The sequence below is a fragment of the Callithrix jacchus genome, chromosome 5 (assembly GCF_049354715.1).
Source record: "Callithrix jacchus isolate 240 chromosome 5, calJac240_pri, whole genome shotgun sequence".
Taxonomy (NCBI): Eukaryota; Metazoa; Chordata; class Mammalia; order Primates; family Cebidae; genus Callithrix; species Callithrix jacchus.
In genome coordinates, this window is record NC_133506.1 from 21,253,395 (window position 1) to 21,273,984 (window position 20,590).

A 20,590-nucleotide genomic window follows, 5' to 3' on the forward strand; every position below is an offset into this window, starting at 1 on the left:
TCCCACCAACAGTGTGAAAGTGTTCCTATTTCTCCACACCCTCTCCAGCATCTGTTTTCTCCTGATTTTTTAATGATTGCCATTCTAAGTGGTGTGAGATGGTATCTCAGTGTGGTTTTGATTTGCATTTCTCTGATGACCAGTGATAATGAACATTTTTTCATATGTTTGTTGGCCTCATAAATGTCTTCTTTTGACAAATGTCCATTCAAACCGTTTACCCACTTTTGAATGGGTTCTTTTTTTCTTGTAAATCTGCTTTAGTTCTTTGTAGATGCTGGATATTAGGCCTTTGTCAGATGGGTAGTTTGCAAAAATTTTTTCCCATTCTCTTGGTTGCCAGTTCACTCTAATGATTGTTTCTTTTGCTGTGCAGAAACTCTTCAGTTTAATTAGGTCCCATTTGTCTATTTTGGCTTTTGTTGCCATTGCTTTTGGTGTTTTAGTCATGAAGTCCTTGCCTATGCCTATGTCCTAAATTGCCTAGGTTTTCTTCTAGGATTTTTATGGTGTTAGGTTTTATGTTTAAATCTTTAATCCATCTGGCGTTAATTTTAGTCCAGTTTCAACTTTCTGCACATGGCTAGCCAGTTTTCCCTACACCATTTATTAAACAGGGAATCCTTTCCCCATTGCTTGTTTTTGTCAAGTTTATCAAAGATCAGATTGTTGAGGATGTGTGATGTTTCTTCCAAGGCCTCTGTTCTGTTCCATTGGTCTATATCTCTATTTTGGCACCAGTACCATGCTGTTTTGATTACAGTAGCCTTGTAGTATAGTTTGAAGTCAGGTAGCGTGATGCCTCCAGCTTTATTCTTTTTGCTTAAAATTGCCTTGGCTATGTGGGCTCTCTTTTGGTTCCATATGAAGTTTAAAGTGTTTTCTTCCAGTTCTATGAAGAAGGTCAATTGTAGCTTGATGGAGATAGTGTTGAATCTATAAATTACTTTAGGCAGTATGGCCATTTTCACGATATTGATTCTTCCTAACCATGAGCATGGAATGTTTTTCCATCTGTTTGTGTCCTCTCTTATTTCCTTGAGCAGTGGTTTGTAGTTCTCCTTGAAGAGGTCCTTTATATCCTTTGTTAGTTGTATTCCTAGGTGTTTTATTCCCTTTGTAGCAACTGTGAATGGGAGTTTGGTCATATTTTGGCTCTCTGTTTGTCTGTTATTGGTGTATAGGAATGCTTGTGATTTCTGCACTTTGATTTTGTATCCTGAGACTTTGCTGAAGTTGCATATCATCTTAAGGAAATTTTGGGCTGAGACGATGGGGTCTTCTAAATATACAATCATGTCATCTGCAAATAGAGACAATTTGACTTCCTCCTTTTCTAATTGAATAACCTTTATTTCTTTTTCTTGCCTGATTGCTCTGGCTAGAACTTCCAATACTATATTTAATAGGAATGGTGAGAGAGGGCATCCTCATCTAGTACGTTTTCAAAGGGAATGCTTCTTCCAGTTTTTGCCCATTCAGTAGGATATTGGCTGTGGGTTTGTCATAAATAGCTTTTATTGTTTTGAGATACATTCCATCAATACTTAGTTTATTGAGAGTTTTTAGCATAAAGGGCTGTTGAATTTTGTTGAAGGTTTTTTCTGCATCTATTGAGATGATCATGTGGTGTTTGTCTTTGGTTCTGTTTATGTGATGGATTACATTCATAGATTTGCATATGTTCAAGTAGCCTTCCATCCCCAGGATGAAGCCAACTTGATCGTGATGGATAAGCTTTTTGAAGTGCTGTTGGATTCAGTTTGCCAGTATTTTACTGAAGATTTTTGCATCAATGTTTATCACGGATATTAGCCTGAAGTTTTCTTTTTATGTTGAGTCTCTCCTTGGTTTTGGTATCAGGATGATGTTGGTCTCATAAAATAAGTTAGGGAAGATTCCCACTTTTTGTATTGTTTGGAAGAGTTTCAGAAGGAATAGTACCAGCTCCTCTTTGTACGTCTGGTAGAATTCAGCTGTGAACCCATCTGGACCTGGACTGTTTTGGTTGGTAGGCTATTAATTGCTCTCCCAGCTCCAGATCTTGTTATTGGTCTATTCAGGGATTCAAGTTCTTCCTCGTTTAGTCTTGGGAGAGTGTAAGTGTCCAGGAATTTATCCATTTCTTCTGAATTTGCTGGTTTTGTGCATAGAGTTGTTTTTAGTAATCTCTGATGTTGGTTTGTATTTCTGTGGCTTCGGTGGTGATATCTCCTTTATCATTTTTTATTGCATCTATTTGATTCTTCTCATTCTTTTTATTAGTCTGGCTAGTAGACTCAAATATTATTGTATTGCTGTCTTTTTCATTTCTTAGGTCTAATAGTAATTGTTTTATAAATTTGGGAGCTGTGGTGATAGTTGTATATATTTTAGGATGTGATATTTTCCTCTTGGTATTTTTCTACAGGACAAATTATTTTATCATTATATACTATCCGTCTTTGTCTTTTTAAACTGCTGTTGCTTTGAAGTATGCTTTGTCTGATATAAGAATAGGTATTCCTGCTAACTTTTGGTGTCCATTTGCATGGAATATATTTTTCTACCCTTTTACCTTAAGTTTATGTGAGTCCTTATATGTTAGATGAGTCTTTTAAAGACAGCAGATGATTGGTTGGTGAGTTCTTATCCATTCTGCCATTCTCTATCTTTTAAATGGATTATTTAGGCCACTTTCATTCAACATTAATATTGAGATATGAGGTACTACTCTCATATGCTATTTGTTGCATGAATACCTTGTTTTTTTTTAATTGTGTTTTTGACTTATAGATCCTTTGAGATTTATGCTTTTAGGGAGTTCTATTTTGGTGTATTTTAAGGATTTGGAGCTCCTTTTAGCAGTTCTCGTAGTGGTGGCTTGGTAGTGTTGAATTCTCTCAGTATTTGTTTATCTGAGAAAGACTATCTTTACTTCATTTATGAAGCTTAATTTCACTGGATACAAAATTCTTGGCTGGTACTTATTTTGTTTAAGGAGGCTAAAGATAGGTCGCCAATCACTTCTAGCTTATAGGGTCTGGTGGGAAATCTGCTGTTAACCTGGTAGCTTTTCTTTTATAGCTTCTCCACTGCTTTTGCCTTACAACTCTTAAGATTCTTTCCTTTGCCTTGACTTTAGGTAACCTGATGACTATGTTCCTAGGTGATGATCTTTTTGCAATAACTTATCCAGGTTTTCTTTGAGTTTCTTGTATTTGGATGTCTAGATCTCTAGCAAGTCCAGGGAAGTTTGCCTCAATTATTCCCTCAAATATGTTTTTCAAACTTGAATTCCTTTTCTTGCTCAGGATGACCAATTATTCTTAGGGTTGTTCATTCCACATAATCCCAAACTTCTTGGAGTCTTTATTCATTTTTCTTTCCTTGTGTCTTTGTTGGATTGAGTTAATTTTAAAAGCCTTGTCTTTGATCTCTGAAGTTCTTTCTTCTACTTTTTTGATGCTGTTGCTGAGACTTTGAGTGTATTTTGCATTTCTCTAAGTGTGTCCTTCATTTCCAGAAGTTGTGATTATTTTTTATTTATGCTGTCTATTGCACTGAAGATTTTTCCCTTCAGATCTTGTATTATTTTCAAAATTTCATTTAGTTGGACTTCACCTTTCTCTTGGTGCCTCCCTGGTTCACTTAATACACTTGACCTTCTGAATTCTTTTTCTGGCAATTCAGAGATTTTTGTCTTAGTTTGAATCTATTACTGGTTAGCTAATGTGATCTTTTGGTGGTGTTAAAGAACCCTTTTTTGTCATTGTTTTTCTGGTTCCTTTTTGTTTGTGTAGACTATACTAGAAGGAAGATCTGGGGCACAAGCACTGCTGTTCAGATTTTTTTGTCCCACAGGGTGCTCCCTTGATGTGGTGCTTTCTTCTTCCCCTAAGGATGTGGGTTCCTGAGAGCCAAACTGCAGTGATTGATATTTCTCTTCGGAATCTAGCCACCCATCACAGCCACCAGGCTCTGAGCTGGTACTGGGGAGTGTCTGCATAGAGCCCTGTGACGTGTGTAGCATTTTCAGGTTTATCAGCCATGGATACCAGCACCTGCTCTGGTTGAGGTTCCAAGGGATTGATATGGACTCTGTGAGAGTCCTTGGTTGTACTTTTGTAAAGTGTACTGGTTTTGTGTTGGTTTGCTACCAGTCAGGAAATGGTGCTTTCAAGAGTATCAGCTGTGGTTATATTGGGAGGATACAAGCTTGTCCTAGGGTTGCCCTTGTATAAGTATTCAGGTTTCTCAGGTGGGCAGGGCCATAGAATTACCGAAGGATTATGTCCTTTGTCTTTGGCTACCAGGGCTGGTAGAGAAAGATCTCAGATTGGTGGATGATTAGGCATGTCTGAGCTCAGAATGTTCTTGGGCGGGGCTTGCTGTGGCTGCTGTGGGGGATGGGGATTTGGTTCTCAGGCCAATGGAGTTATGTTCCTGGGAGGATTATGGCTGCCTCTGCTGCAACATGCATGTTGCCGGGGAAGTCAGGGAAAGCTAGAAGTTATAGGCCTCACCCAGCTCCCACACAGACCAAAAGGCTGGTCTCACTCCCACCATGCCCCTCCAACAGCACTGAGTTAATTTCTAGGTAGTGGATGAGCAGGGCTGAGAACTTGCCCCAGGCCTCCCAGCTGAGAAAGCAAGAAGGGCTTTCAGGTTTCCTGCCTCCCTACCTGCCATGGCTTCTGTGCTGTGTCTGCACACCTGATTTGCCCCCTTTCCAGGTTCTGTCCAGGAAACTTGGTGGTCGGTTGAAATTGTTACAGAGTTTAGCTGGAAGTTTCCTTCTTCCTGTGGTCTTTTCCCAGTTCCTTTGGCAGCCCTTCCCATGGACCCCTGTGAGACAAAGTCAGAAATGGCTTCCCTGGGGACCAAGAGTGCCCGCAGGGCTCTTTCTGCTGCTGCTTCTACCCTCATATTTCACTCAGCGTTCTAAATTTTTCTCAGCTCTATGTAAGGTGAAATCCTTTTCCTATGATCTAGAACTTTAAGTTCCCCAGTGAGGGTGTGTGTTCCGGGGACAGCTGATTCCCCTTTCACACTTGCACACTCTGGGCACCAACAGTTTTTCAGCTCTCTCTTGTCACTTGGAGCCTGCAATAGCAATCTGCTTCCTTCAAAGGGTCTGTGGATTCTCTCAGTTCTCCTAGTATGTTCCTGCAGTAGTTATTGGAGGACAATTTCATGATGTGAATCTCCACATGCTGCTCTGTCCATTTGACTGGGAGGTGCAAGGTAGTCCTGCCTCCTATCTGCCATGTTTTCCATATCTTAGGCTAAATTTTCTTCTACTGTTCTTGTTTATGTTTTCACTGTTGTCTTTGGATTTCCCTAAAGATTCCTTCTTAAATAGGACCTACAATTTGCAGTTTTTTCAGCTGTAATCCACTGTTATTATTCAGAGCCTAATTAATATGCTAGTAAAGTGTGGAGGGAGGGAAACTGTTCTGTGATCCTGTGATTAGGTTTTATTTTGTATATGAGTCTGTTTTTCTGGTCTGTGATCTTCACAAGTGCCTGTACTCTATTGCCCCTCGTGTAAGACAGAAAGTCTAGAAGTGTCTGAAGTTGGGCATTTCCCTTTACCAGTGTCAAAGGTACAGGGTGCTAGAGTTGGATATTTTCCTGCCCCCAGGTACATTAGGCTCTCATAAATGACAGATGAGTTAATCTCTGGCAAAGTAGTTTCTTTTTAATTTTATTTTTATTATTACTATCTGTGGGGAAATCTATCATAACTTGTTCAAATTGCTCTAAAATTAGAGAAAGCAGATATTGGGTGACAGCTTCAAAAACTGTCTTCTGAATTATGAATGTAAACTTAATTACACAAACTTTGAGACATTTGTTAGTTACCTTTCAGGGTTTCAGCATTTGGTGTATGAGATTGCCAACCTAATGTCTTATAAGCAAATGAGGTTTAATCTTGTTGTCCTAATTTTTCATGTATTATTAAAATTTAGCTCCAAACAAATATAAATATAGTTCAGGATTAATAGAAATACAGTGATATGTCTCCTATAAATATTAGTAACAGTTGTTAACCATATTTGTAAGTTTAGGTTGATCATGGATTTTCCAATGCTGTTACCTAAAATGTGGAAAGCAGAATGAATCTAACTTGAACCTATTTTTCTTCCTGGTTTATTAGAGATGTTTATCTGAGAGATTACTGTGAGTCATACAATTGTGAGATTGCCTGTGGTGACAGAAGGCATTTTACAAAATATAGAGCTTCTGCAAGTCTCCAAAATAATTAAAATTCATAAAACACATGCAACAGATGGCAAAAGGGTTTGAACTAAATGTGTGTGACTTTTTACTACTTAGTTTTACATAATAATGTGTTTGTGCAGTTAAGGTGGTGACCTTTTATGATAACTTCTACAGATACATAAAGTGAAATACGCTCTCTGGAGTTGCTAAAATGTGACAATTTTAGAATAGATATTAAAGTACTTTTCTAATGATTTCTCTGTAATTTCACTATTGTAATATCAAATTACAAACTCCTGTCATCTGGAGTTTCTTTTCTTTGATATTTAGCCCTTTCCTCCACAAAAATGGCTTGACAGAATTTACTGGCAGTAGTGCTGTGTTCTATAGCGTTCAGTTTTTCCTCTCAAACCTTAAAAGTCATGTTTATTTGACACTTTTAATTACGTTTTAAATATCCCTTTGAATATAAGAGGAAATGTTATGCTCTTTATTTTTATCTTGTTTTTGAGTAGCTTAAATCAGTTCTTATCCGTTACATATATCCTTTACCTCAAAATAATGCAGCCATAATTCTGACTTGATTATCTGTGGGTAATGGTAGATTTGTGATAATTCATCTGTTTTGATCATATATTGCTGTGTGAGAAACCACTCCCAAATTTAGGAGCTTAAATCAATAACCATTCCAGCTGAAATAAAGATCCTTAAGAATAAATTGAAAGGTAAGAACCTGTACTAGGAAAAAGTTTCAATACTCCAGAAAACATTCCACATTCAACATTATTAAGACGTTAGTTCTCCTTACATTAATGTGCAAACTTAATGCAATACTAACAAATGTCCCAAGAAACTATTTTATGGAATTACATCTTGTATTTTTTGATCCTGTATTTGTTTTGTTACAAACATATAGCAATAACTAGGAAAAGGCCAAAAAAGAGAAAACTTAAACTAATGGCTAGCCCTGTCAGACATTAAAACCTAGTAAAATAGGAGATATCTTCTATTTTTAAAACATCATTACACTCATGCTTGCATAGACCAATAGACCAAGGGAAATAGGATAGAATGTCCAGAAATAAATTCAACTACATCTGGAAATTTAGTATATGATAAATATAGTGTTTCAAATGACTGGACTGAAGAGAGACTTTTAAATAAATGGTTCTAGGAGAACTGGATCACCATTCAGAAAAAGATATTTTATACCATATCTTATACCCAAAAATAATGCATTAGAGATCTAAATGTGAAAAATAAAACCATACAAGTACTAAAAGAAAATATAAGTATATTTTTCTTTAAATTTTATATAGGGAAAGGCTTTATAACTCTGATTGAAAATCACATGCAATAGAAGATTGACAAATTTAATACTAGAACATTTAAAAAAAATTTATGGTCAAACTATTATAAATGAGGTCAAAAGACAACTGACAAAGTGCAAGGAAATATTCACAACATCTTGGAAAAAGGCTGATATCCCTAGTACATAAAGAACTCTTAGAAATGAAAAGGCATGGCTGACTGCTTTGGCTCACGCCTGTAATCCTAGCACTTTGGGAGGCCAAGGTGGGCAGATCACAAGATCAAGAAATCGAGAGCATCCTGGTCAACATGGTGAAACCCCGTCTCTACTAATGATACAAAACTTAGCTGAGTGTGGTGGCACACACCTGTCATCCCAGCTACTCAGCAGGCTGAGGCAGGAGAAGCGCTTGAACCCAAGAGATGGAGCTTGCAGTGAGCCAAGATCATGCCACTGCACTCCAGCCTGGTGACAGAACAAGACTCCATATCAAAAAAAAAAAAAAAAAAGAAGAAGAGACAAAAGATCAAAAAGCCTAAAGAAATGTTCTCACCACAAAGAAATGATAAATGCATGAGGTGATGGATAAAGTAGCTATCCTGATTGGATCATTACACAACATAAATATATATTGAAATATCAAATTATATCCCATAATCATATACAATGACAGTGTGTCAATTAAAAAACAGTAATTTTTAAAAATGAGGACCATATCTATGAATTTATTTGGAGTAATTTCTAGTATATTCTGTTCTGAAATAATACCATAGTGCAAAAATCGCAAAAGAGTATCTCCAGGGCACTTCCTTCATATGAGAAAGAAGGAGATACAAGAAAGTACATTTGTGTTCTGCTCATTTGTGAGGAAAAAATATACAGGAGTAATAGGTAAGCCTAAAGAAATTAGTTATGTACAGGGATTGAGTAGAAATGGGTTGGAATGAAGGAGAATAATAACACAATAGTATGGATAAGGAAGGCATACCTTTTTAGTATAGCTCTGACTCTTAGAATCATAGTAATATTTTACACAGGAAACAAAATAAGTAATCGAAATCAACCAAGTTGCCTTTTTTTTTTTGACTGTAGTCAGATAATACCTGAGGAGTCATCTAGAGGTTTTACTTGGATGTAGAGGAAGTTTGGCCTCTCGTCCTCTTCATGTAGTCTCACGGCTTTTTCAGTAACTTCTCCCTTTATCTCTCCAGCAAGATATCCTGTACTTTTCACATGGTTTCAAACTCCAAGAATGTAAGAACGAAAGCTACCAAGTATTCTGAATGTCTAGGCTCAGAAATCCCAGACCATCACTTCCTCTATATTCTGTTGTCAAAGCAGTCATAGGCTAGCAAAAAACCAAAGATATGGAGGATGACTTTCACCTCTTGATGAGAGAGTGGTTTGTGCATAAAGGAGAGAAGAAATTGGTAGTGTCTGTCTTTGGAGTTTAGAGACGATTGACTGACATCAGACTGTGGCTCATGATGTAGCCTCACTATAGAAGAGGGAAGAGCCAAATGACTCACAAAGGAGCATAGACTCTTGTGGGATATCATATTTACTTTTTTGAAAATAACTGAGCAGTCATTAGATTATTAACTGTGAAATAATCTTTCGGATTGTAAAGAAATATGTTATTATTTCTGAAATTTTTTTTCTAACTGAAAGTAGATAGATAGCTAGTATTGCAACCATATAGTATAACATAATAAGTCTTTTTACATGATATCTCATCATAATGTTGACTATTCTTGTGTCGTTGCTAAATTTTCTATTTTTAATCTTTGTACTTTTCAACTATTCTTCATTTTCATTGTTAGTAAATAAATGTACTAATCTGTTTTTCTACTCTGGCCATTCTCCAATTTGCCATTGATTGATTCACTCATTTATTTTATTTAACAAACAAATATTTGTTTGATTACATTAGAATACAAATATGAATAAGAAATCATTTTTGCATCAAGATAAGTCTATCAATGGGAAAGACTAATTAAAACAACAGAGACATATGACCCAAATATGTTGGAAATAGGCTTGTTTGGGGAGGTTTTACTAAATATATAGTATTTGTGCCAGAATTTGAAGGATCTATTGTTCTTCAAGTGGTAGAAGTACAATAGAGCATTTTAAAAAGACTAAATAGCCCAGGCCTTGGCTCAAAAGTCTGAGAGTATGTCTGACAAGATGGGATGCTCAGACTAGAATAGTGTGTCTAGAATATTAGTATAAAATTAGAAATTTGTTTGCATTTAAAAAATTGTAGTAAATATAAATAAGATAATTTTCCATTTGAGCCATTTTACCGTGTATAATTCAGTGACATTAACTTCATTTACATTCGTGTATAACCATCACCACTTTCAATCTCCAGAACTTACTCACCATCCCAAACTGAAATGGTGTACCCATTAAACAATAACTTTCTGTTACCCCTTTCTCAACCTCTGGCAACCACTATTCTGCTTTTTATCTCTACGAATCAAATTAGAAATTTAAAACTCTTGTTCTCCAGACTCTCATTGGGTGTTAAACAGTAGGTAAAAAGCAGTCTTAATGAGGGAGAAGAAAAGGATGGAAAATTTGTTGCTTATTATAACTGAATTTGCACTGCTTGAATGAAAACATGTGACCCCCCCCATATTAATGCAGAGAGCATGTTTTAGAAGATAAACTTCTGGTTCATTATGTAAATGTTTTTAGATATTCCAGGTTTACTCTTGCTTGACATTCTATGTTGTGTGCATTGAGATATTACTCCCAATCCGGCCACTTGGTTAAACTAGCATAGTGTATTATTCAGTGATATGACAAAGAGTATAATTGCTGAGATTTTCATCTGCTCTTATTCTTTTGTTGCAGTTTTCTTTTTAAAAAATTATACATATACAAGTTATTAAAATCACTTGAGGTATTGTTTAGGCATTTAGATTATCTTTCTTTTCAGACTAAGAATAATTATGAAGCAATAAAACTACCAGAGAAAAATGAAAGTTGAAGTAATATTTCATTATTTTCCTTTATCTTATTTTTCTGTTTATGTTGGTTTGAAATCATATTAATTTATATATGAGTGTAGTGATCAGTAGGTGTAGTGATCAGTAGTAGAATAAAAGTGCCACTTTTTAAAATTTCTGCAGTATCTTGAAAGAATGTTAATAGTAAATATTGCTCAAATATTAGAGATTGTACAAAGAAATTGCTATATGAATAAAGTGACTTGTGTTTCATATTTTAAAGTTATTTTTATAAATATGTATTATAAAATAGCCTAGTAATGTATAGATATATGTGTTAATCATATTTTGACTTGGAAGAAACATATTCACTATCTGAAAATGTATACAGAAAGATTATCTTTCTATTTACTTTCTGTAATTTCAGTTAATTAATTTTGTTAGTAAAGTTTTTATTCTGTCTTTTTTTTTTTTTTTTTGAGACAGGGTTTTTCTCTCTGTTACTCAGGCTGGAATGCAGTGGTGGTGATCTCTGCTCCCTGCAGCCCTGACCTCCTGGGCTCAAGTGACCTTAGCCACCTGGGCTCAGCCCTGACCTTAGCCACCCAAATAGCAGAGACTACAGGTGCATGCCATCACACCTCGCTAATTTTTTTATTTTTTGTTCAGATGGGATCTCACTATATTGCCCAGGCTGGTCTCAAACTCCTGGGCTCAAGCAATCCTTCCATCTGGGTCTCCCAAAATACTGGGATTGTAGGTGTGAGCCACTGTGTCTGGTCCTCTGTCATTTCTTGGCTATATTATTATCACAATAGAGTGAAGAAAATGATGGGGAACTATCATTTTATTAAGCACTGCCTATTTTACTTGCTTTAGATTTTTAAAAAATCAAGGCATAATTCACATACCACAAAACATCTCTTAAAAGTATATATTTTGCTGGTTTTTAGTGTATTCATAAATTTGTGCAGCCATCACCACTATCTAATTCCAGATCTTTTTTTTTTCTCCCAGAAGGAAATCCTCCAACCCTTAACTGTCATGTACCCTTTACCCTCCTCCAGCTCATAGCAATCACTAATTTACTTTCCATCTCTATGAATTGGCCTATTTGGACATTTCATATAAATATAATAAAAATATATAATCTGTGGCCTTTTGTGTCTGACTTCTTTTACTTAACATAATGCTTTGAAGAGTCATTCACATTGTAGCATGCATCAGTACGTCCTTCCTTTTGATGGCCAAATAGCATTCCATTCTATGGCTATACCAAAATTTGTTTATACATTCGTCCGTTGATAGAAATTTGAATTGTTTCTACCTTTTGGCTGTTATGAATAAGTCTTCTATGAACATTTGTTTGAAAGATTTTTGTGTGGATATCTTTTCAGTTCTCTTGATTAGATACCCATGAGTGGAGTTGCTGTCATATGCTAACTCTATGTTTATCCTTTTGAAGAACTACCAGACTTTTTCCCACAGAGGCTATATTATTTTGCATCCCTACCAGCCATGTATGAGGGTTCCAATTTCTTTTCATCCCTGCTAACACTTATAATTTTCCATTAAAGAAAAACTTATAGCCATCCTAGTGAAGTATTACACTGTGTATTTTATTTTTATTTTCCAAATGACTAAGGATGATAAGCATCTTTTCATTACTGATCAGTTGTTTATTTTTGGAGACATATCTATTCAAACTCTTTACCCATTTCTTGTTGGTTTGTTTAGTCTTTTTTTAATAATTGAGTTGTTAGGTTTTTTGTTCATTTGTTTGTTTTGAGACAAAGGCTCACTGTGTCGCCAGGCTGGACTGCAGTGGTGCAATCTCGGCTCACTGCAACCTTTGCCTCCCAGGTTTAAGCAATTCTCCTGCCTCAGCCTCCTGAGTAGCTGGCACTACAGGTGCACACCACCACACCCAGATAATTTTTTGTAGTTTTAGTAGAGACAGCGTTTTACCACATTGGCCAGGATGGTCTCGATCTCATGACCTTGTGATTCACCCACCTTGGCCTCCCAAAGTGCTGGGATTACAGGTGTGAGAGGTTTTTTTAAAAGTGTTTATGCTAGACCTTTATCAGGTATATGATTTGTAAATATTTTTTTTTCTGTCCTTTGTGTTATCTTTTCACTTTCTTGATGGTGTCCTTTGAAGCACAGAATTTATTAGTTTTGATGAAGTCCAATTTATCTATTTTTAAATTTGGTTGCTTGTACCTTTGTTGTATATAAGAAACTATTGCCTAATTCAGGGTTATGAATATTTACCCTTATTTTTTCTTCTTAGAGTTATATAGTATATAACTGTAGTGTATAAATGTAGAGTTTTAGCTCTTACATTTAAGTCTTTGGTCTGTCTTGAGTTAAATTTTATATGTGATAAAGGTCCACAGATGTTAGTTTTTAAAAATACTCTTAAGTGTGAGATGAAAAAGCACTTATAGTTTGGGAGCTTCTTTTCTCCCGGGTCCCTTTCTCCTGTTTCCTTAGCTTAAATAGAAAGACTCTGGACTCAGTGCTTATATACTGCCTTTGCCTTGACTGCTCTTCTCCAGACCTTTTGCTTGTGTGGCTCCTTCTCATCATTCACACTGCAGAGTGTTCTTCTCTAACTTCTCTAGCTAGATCAGCTACCCTTTCATACCCCACTGAGTTTAATTATTCACAGCTAAATATATCTAGTTGATTTTTTTAACTTTAAATTCAGTGGTATGAGTGTAGTTTGTTGTCTGTATGACAAACCCCTATGATACAAGTTTACCTATTTGTTATGTAGTTTACCTTTTTATTACATAGGTAAATCTGTGTCGTGAGGGTTTGTTGTACAGATTATTTCATCACCAAGGTATTAAGCCTAGTGCTCACTGATTATGTTTCCTGGTCATCTTCCTCCTCCCACCCTCCTCCTTCTGACAGACCCTGGAGTGTGTTGTTCCCCTCTGTAGGTCCATATGTTCTCATCCTTTAGCTCTCACTTATAAGTGAGAACATGCTGTATTTGGTTTTCTGTTCCTGTGTTAGTTTGCTAAGGATAATGGTCTCTAGTTTTATCCTTGTCCCTGTAAAGGATGTGATCATGTTGCTTTTTATGGCTGCATAGTATTCCATGGTGTATATGTACCACATTTTCTTTATCCACTCTATCACTGATGGGCATTTAGGTTGATTCCATGTCTTTGCTCTTGTGAATAGTTTTGCAATAAGCATACATGTACATGTGTCTTTATAATAGAATGGTTTACATTTGTTTGGATAAATACCCAGTAATGGGATTGCTGGGTTGAAGGGTAGTTCTGTCTTTAGGTCTTTGAGCAATCACTACACTCCTTCCACAATGGTTGAAGTAATTAATACTCCCATCCTAAGAGGGTAAATTATACAGTGTATAAGCATTCCTATTTCTCCACAACCACACCAGCATCTGTTATTTTGTGACATTTTAGTAATAGCCATTCTGACTGGTGTGGTATAGTATCTCATTGTAATTTTGATTTGCATTTCTCTAATGATCAGTGATGTTGAGCTTTTTTTCATATGATCTTTGGCTGCACATATGTCTTCTATTAAAAAATCCCATTTATTTCCTTTGCCCTCTTGTAATGGGGCTGTTTACTTTTTCCTTGTAAGTTTATTTAAGTTCCTTATAGATACTCGATATTGGACCTTTGTCAGATGCGTAGTTTGCAAAAATTTTCGTTCATTCTATAGGTTGTCTGTTTACTCTTTTCAATAGTTTCCTTTGCTGTGCAGATGTTCTTTAGTTTAATTAGATCTCGTTTGTCAATTTTTGCTTTTGTTGTAATTGCTTTTGCCATCTTCATCATGAAATCTTTGCTTGTGCCTGTGTCCTGAATTGCATATGTTTTCTTCCAAGGTTTTTGTAGTTTTGAGTTTTACATTTATATCTTTAACCCATCTTGAGTTTAATTTGTATGTGGTGTAAGTAAGGGGTTGTCCAGTTTTAATCTTCTGCATATGGCTAGCCAGTTATTCCAGCACCATTTATTGAATAGGGAATCCTTTCCCCATTGCTTAGTTTTTGTCAGGGTTGTTGAAGATCAGATAGCTGTAGGTGTGTGGTCTTATTTCCTGTTTCTGTATTCTGTAACATTGGTCTGTGTGTCTGTTTTTGTGCCAGTACCATGCTGTTTTGGTTACTGTAGCCCTGTAGTATAGTTTGAAGTTGGGTAGTGTGATGCCTTTGGCTTTGTTCTTTTTGCTTAGGATTGCCTAGGCTATTTGGGTTCTTTTATTGGTTCCATATGAATTTTAAAATAGTTTTTTTTTCTAATTCTATTAAGAATGTCTATGGTAGTTTAATAGGAATAGCATTGGATCTATAAATTGCTTTGGGCAGTAGGGCCATTTTTCATGATACTTATTTTTTCTATCCATGAGCATGGAATGTTTTTTCATTTGTTTATGCCCTCTCTGATTTCTTTGAGTGGTGGTTTGTAGTTCTTCTTGTAGAGATATTTTACCTTCCTAGTTAGCTGTACTCCTAGGTATTTTATACTTTTTATACCAGTTGTGAATAGGATTGCATTCCTGATTTGGCTCTCAGCTTGACTGCTGTTGGTGTATAGGAATGCTAGTGATTTTTGCACACTGATTTTGTCTCCTGCGATTTGCTGAAGTTGTTCATCAGCTTAAGAAGCTTTTGGGCTGAGACTATGGGTTTTTCTACAATATATCTAGATAATTTGTTTACTTGTCCACTATTCATTGCATCTCACTAGAATATAAGCTTCATGAATGTAGACATCTTGTATATCTACATCCCATATCTAGAACTGTAGGGTGCCTGAAACATAGTAGATGTGCCCGAAACTGTGTGTGAAACATAGTAGATGCTTAGTAATGATTTGTTGAATCAATTCAATGCATTGTAGTAGAGGGATAGGATCTAGCATTTACCCCCTTTTTATGATGGAGACGTCTTGAAATCATAGCTTTAGTATCTAGAAATCACAAAACCATCAATTAAAGTGCTATGCTAATCTGCAAAAGAAGTGCTTCATTTTCTTAAAGTTTTTTAATGTTCTGACCCACTCTCGCATATTAAAATGCCCTTCTTTCATGTTCCTCGGAAGAACTCTATATAACTAGGGAGAGTTGCATTTCTCTTCAGTCTGTTCTCGGAAATCATAAAGGCAAACTTAATCCCAAAGGAATGGTATTATTGGTTGCTGTGCATTTACTCTACGATCTGACATTAATTTTATTATGGATATGGCCAACAATTAATTCAAGCAGTATTTCTTGAAAGTTCACTGTGTGTAATACACTGCTGGATGCTGAGTATGGAAAAATAGGTAATATGCCATTAAAGCAGAGTTATAACTATACATTTCATTAATCTTTAAGATAATGAAAATATAAAATTTAAAGTAAAATAATATAAAATGCAAAGGTCTGTAGTAGAGTAATTTAGAGGATCAAATTTAAGGTCAGAATTACTGGATTCAAATTTCAACTCAGCTACTTGCTAGCTTTAAGGGCTTAGATGAGCTAGTTTTTTTTTTTTTTTGAGACGGAGTTTTGCTCTTGTCGCCCAGGCTGGAGTGCAATGGCGCAATCTCAACTTACCACAGTCTCCACCTCCCGGGTTCAAGCGATCCTTTTGTCTCAGCCTCCTGAATAGTTTGTATTACAGGCATGCGCCATCACGCCCAGAAAATTTTGTATTTTTAGTAGAGACAGGGTTTCTCCATGTTCGTCAGGCTGATCTCGAACTCCTGACCTCGGGTGATCCAGCCGGCTCGGCCTCCCAAAGTGGTGGGATTACAGGCATGAGCCACTGTGCCCAGCCTGATGAGCTACTCTTTTTAAGTTTCAGTCACTTCCTTTGTAAATAATGACAATAATATTTCCGGCGACATAGGGCTTTTATGAAGATTAAATGAGAAAATGTATAAAAACCACTTAGCATGCACATAGTAAGTGTGCAATATCCTATATTATATAAATGTTAGAGTTTCAAAACTGTGGGTATATTTTTTAAAAACTTTAAAAAACTTCCTTAGTTAGCTGGCTTGCTATCTGAGTGTGTCCCAGTTTACTGACAAGCCTAGCACACAGGGATGTGCTATCTTCTTACCAGCCTTTCTTCCCCAGCTTTATAGCTCTATCCCTCCTCACCTTTTTGATGCTTTCCTGAATTTCCATAGTGTGTATTTATAATACACATATTCCTAGGTTCTATAGAGAGTGAAATAAATGTGCCTTGAAGGAGTTCCCTAGTGAACATAAATAAAATTAGTTGTTATTAGATTAAAACAGCTTCATATCAGTGTTTTTGCCATTTACTTGGTAGTTAAGAAATGTGGTACTTCTCAAAAGAAGAGATACATTTGGCCAAAAAATAGATAAAAACATTCAATATCACTAATCGTTAGAGAAACGCAAATCGAAACCACAGTGAGATACCATCTCACACCAGTCAGAATGGCTGTTACTAAAAAGACAAAAAATAAGATATTGGCAAGAATGCAACATGTATACACTGTTGATGAGAATGTAAATTTGTTCAGCCATTGCGGAAAGCGGTTTGGTGATTTCTCAAAGAACTTAGAACTGCTGTTCAACCCAGCAATCCCGTTACTGGGTATATACCTAAAAGAAAGTAAATCATTCTACCAAAAAAAGACATTCAGTCATATGTTCATTGCAGCACTATTACAATAGCAAAGATGTGGAATCAACCTAGATGCCCATCAACGGACTGGATAAAGAATATATGGTACATATACCCCATGGAATGCTACGCAGTTACAAAAAAGAACAAGATCATGTCCTTTGCAGTAACATAGATGCAGCTAGAAGCCATTTTCCTAAGTAGCACAAGAATAGAAAACAAAATACCACATGTTCTAATTTATAAGTAGGTGTTAAACATTATATACACATGGACATAAAGATGGGAGCAGTACACACTGGGCACTGGGGACTATTTGAGGGTGGAGATGGGGAGGGAGGCAGAGGTTGAAAAACTACCTGTAGGGTACCGTGTTTACCACCTGGGAGACAGGTTCATTTTTTTTTTTTCCAGACAGAGTCTTGCACTGTCGCCTGGGCTGGAGTGCAATGGCGTGATCTCAGCTCACTGCAACTTCTGCCTCCTGGGTTCATGCAATTCTCCTGCCTCAGCTTTCCAAGTAGCTGGGATTATAGGCACACACTACCACACGTGGCTAATGTTTTGTATTTTTAGTAGAGACCAGGTTTCACTATGTTGGCCAGATTGGTCTCAAACTCCTGACCTCATGATCCGTCCACCTCAGCCTCCCAAAGTGCTGGTATTACAGGCCACCGCGTCCAGCCAGGTCATTCTTATACTAAACCTCAGCAGCATAAAATTTACCCATGTAAGAGACCTGCATGTATATCCCTGAACCTAACTAAAAATTGAGAAAAAAAAGCTAAAAGAATGCAAAAGTTTAAAAGAGGAAAAAAAAAATGCAGTAGATGGGTTCATACTTTTTAGTTGACTATTCCAGACCTGAAATAATACAATGTAAACCGACCATAAAAAATAGAAAATTTTGAGAAAGATACAGGTTTCATGACATCGATGTAAACGACATTGGCAAATCCATTGACTCCCATGTAAAACCACTGACACGTGAGGATTTGACAGTTTACAACTGAAGCAGAAAAATTGGCAAGGGTAATGATGTAATGATGCTTCAAAAGGAACTGATTGGAAGAACAAAGGATTAAGAGAAATCATTTGGAAAATAGATAAACCCTTGAATATTCATGTTAGATGATATTTGTTAGTGTCTTATAGGTGTTAAATGTGAATTGACAGATAATTATATCACACTATCATGAAGTAATTTCAGAAAAATCAACAAGGGACATATAGCAGTTTTATTATTTGACCTAAAAATTAGTCCAGAGTTATAATTACAGCTAAAATTTTGTTAAATATGACATAAAACAGCTTTATATTTCAAGTTCCTTTTCAAGATGAAATCATTAAGTAAGTGGATCAAGGTAACTTTAGGGACCAATTTATCTTAGCCGAAGTAGTATATCTGTACTCCTGGTTCCTTATTTGCCTGTGCTTAGCCTATCCATTGGGGTACTTCACTTAGGATTACTTTGATTCTGAGGTCTTTGTTAAGTCCAATGCCTATTATCTATTTTTTCATGTCCCATGATCCACTGGTCTATACGCTGAACTTTAAGTAGTCTGTACTCAAATTGTGATATTAATACAAAGGATTTAGGAGATTCAGATTCAGACTTTGGTACTCAGCACTAAGGTAAGATGGAAGTAATGAGATTCAAGTGAGTGAATTTGGTAGTTCGTCCTATGGAATGTGATTGAAAAGTAGAGTAAAGCCCGATTATGAAAAACGTTGTCAATCTAAAGGGTATGTACTTTATCCTACAGGTTAGAATTTCTCAAATTGTGGTCCACAGACCACTTGCATCAAAATCACTTGTGATATATGTTAAAAATTCAAATTCCTGATCCCCATCTATTAATCAGAATTCTGGGGATAAATCCTAGGAATACCCAGTTTTGAGATATCTTTATGTACTTATTAACTTTATAGTTTTAAATTTATCATTAAACCTAAGTAGTAGATAAATTTTCTCCTGCATTTTATTTTTTAAATGTTGATGATAGTGTAAGCTTTGTCACAGAAAACTTAGAAGTAATGCCACATTTACGTGGAATTTTAGCTTCCTTAATTGTTTCTTTAGATAATATTCTAAAGCTTATCGTAAAGATAAATATGTTTTATATGTTAATTCTATAGATGAAGTAGTTTAAAGACACTATTAGCACTTAATTCCATGCTTTCAGGATTTTCTTATAAAAACAAATTTTCTTTGACAGTGTTATCTAAATTATTTCAGTTTCTTCACATGGAAACCCCCTGCTGTTATGCAACACTGAAATAACAACATTGTTTTCACCCATTAAAATACCACTGCAAGATATTGTGAATTGGCTCATTTGCCTTAAATTTTTTTTTTTAACAAATAAGGCAGTGTTTTGAGTTATGCCAGATGTACAAATGAGAGATTTGAGTGTACTTGTAGAATTTAAATTGGAATGCTAATGAGATTCTGACAGTCAGAAAAAACAGCACAGCCTACATTTTCATCTGTTTTATTAAAGTCATTATTTAACTGAAAAAACACATTATTTAGAGCTATTTATTTATGTGGCATTTGTAATTCAGCTCTTAAATTTTATCCGATTAAAGTGCTTCTCATTCTATTTCACTTAATGCAGTAGATTGTTTTGTGCATTCATCTTTTGCTCTGTTTCATTCAGTTGTAGAGTGGCAGTAACTCGAATGAATGAATGTGTCTTTTTTTTTTTAACTAATGCTACATGTGCTGCTTCATGCTGTGATGCTACATTGACATCTTTATTTTTTATTTGCAGTAATTCCATTGAATTTTCATGGTACACTATTACACAAGATTGCTTATGGTTATTTCACACTTTGGCTATTTTACTAGAATTCCTAAAATGTGAAAGAAAAAAAAATAATGTTCAAAACCTCCCAAATTTCTGAGAAGATAAATTGATTTTAGAGATGACTGAACATAAGACACTAAGCCTTAAAAGTACGTATTTCGACAAAGATATACAAATGTATTTTTGGTCCCTTACCAAAAATATTGCTTTTCAAAAAACTTTTTTTTATTATTTATTTGGATTTTTTTCATTTTTATAGTTCTTTTCAACAAAGGCTTTTTGTGAATGTTTGAGATTACTTAATTAGAGTATCTTTTAGGTTTCTTTTATTTATATTTATCTAACTCTCAGGTGGGGTTAAAATTAGAGTTTCTAAGGTTATAGGGGTTTAAAATTTTATATCCATGTACAAAATCAGTACTAGAGGAAGAAATAGTAGTATATAATTTCAAGGGATAGCCTGAGGCTGGTTAAGGTCAAACCCAAGATGGAATGCAGACATTATGGGAGGGTCTAGAAGACAATGTGTTTCCTTGAAAAGGCAACTTCTGTGAAGAGAGCAAAATATGTGAGTCCAGAATTGTACAGATGTCATCATTAATGTCAGATCTCTCAACTGCATTCTATAATGGGTTTAAGGATTCTTATATT

The 20,590-nt window shown here is 35.6% G+C and overlaps 1 protein-coding gene and 2 pseudogenes across 8 annotated transcripts in view; all 3 read left to right on the forward strand.

Moving 5' to 3' along the window:
• The window catches only part of LOC128932245 (aminoacyl tRNA synthase complex-interacting multifunctional protein 1 pseudogene), a 177,310-nt pseudogene extending 170,184 nt beyond the window's left edge, over positions 1-7,126 (forward strand). The window contains exon 4 of the transcript XR_013535128.1: positions 1-7,126. This exon is cut by the window's left edge and continues 68,444 nt beyond it. The product of XR_013535128.1 is annotated as an aminoacyl tRNA synthase complex-interacting multifunctional protein 1 pseudogene (transcript).
• LOC108592020 (ubiquitin-ribosomal protein eL40 fusion protein pseudogene) overlaps positions 1-7,126 on the forward strand; it is a 30,795-nt pseudogene extending 23,669 nt beyond the window's left edge. Inside the window, exon 1 of the transcript XR_013535129.1 lies at positions 1-7,126. This exon is cut by the window's left edge and continues 23,669 nt beyond it. The product of XR_013535129.1 is annotated as a ubiquitin-ribosomal protein eL40 fusion protein pseudogene (transcript).
• Positions 1-20,590, forward strand: part of MACROD2 (mono-ADP ribosylhydrolase 2) — a 2,068,485-nt gene that overhangs the window by 177,223 nt on the left and 1,870,672 nt on the right. The window lies entirely within an intron of this gene.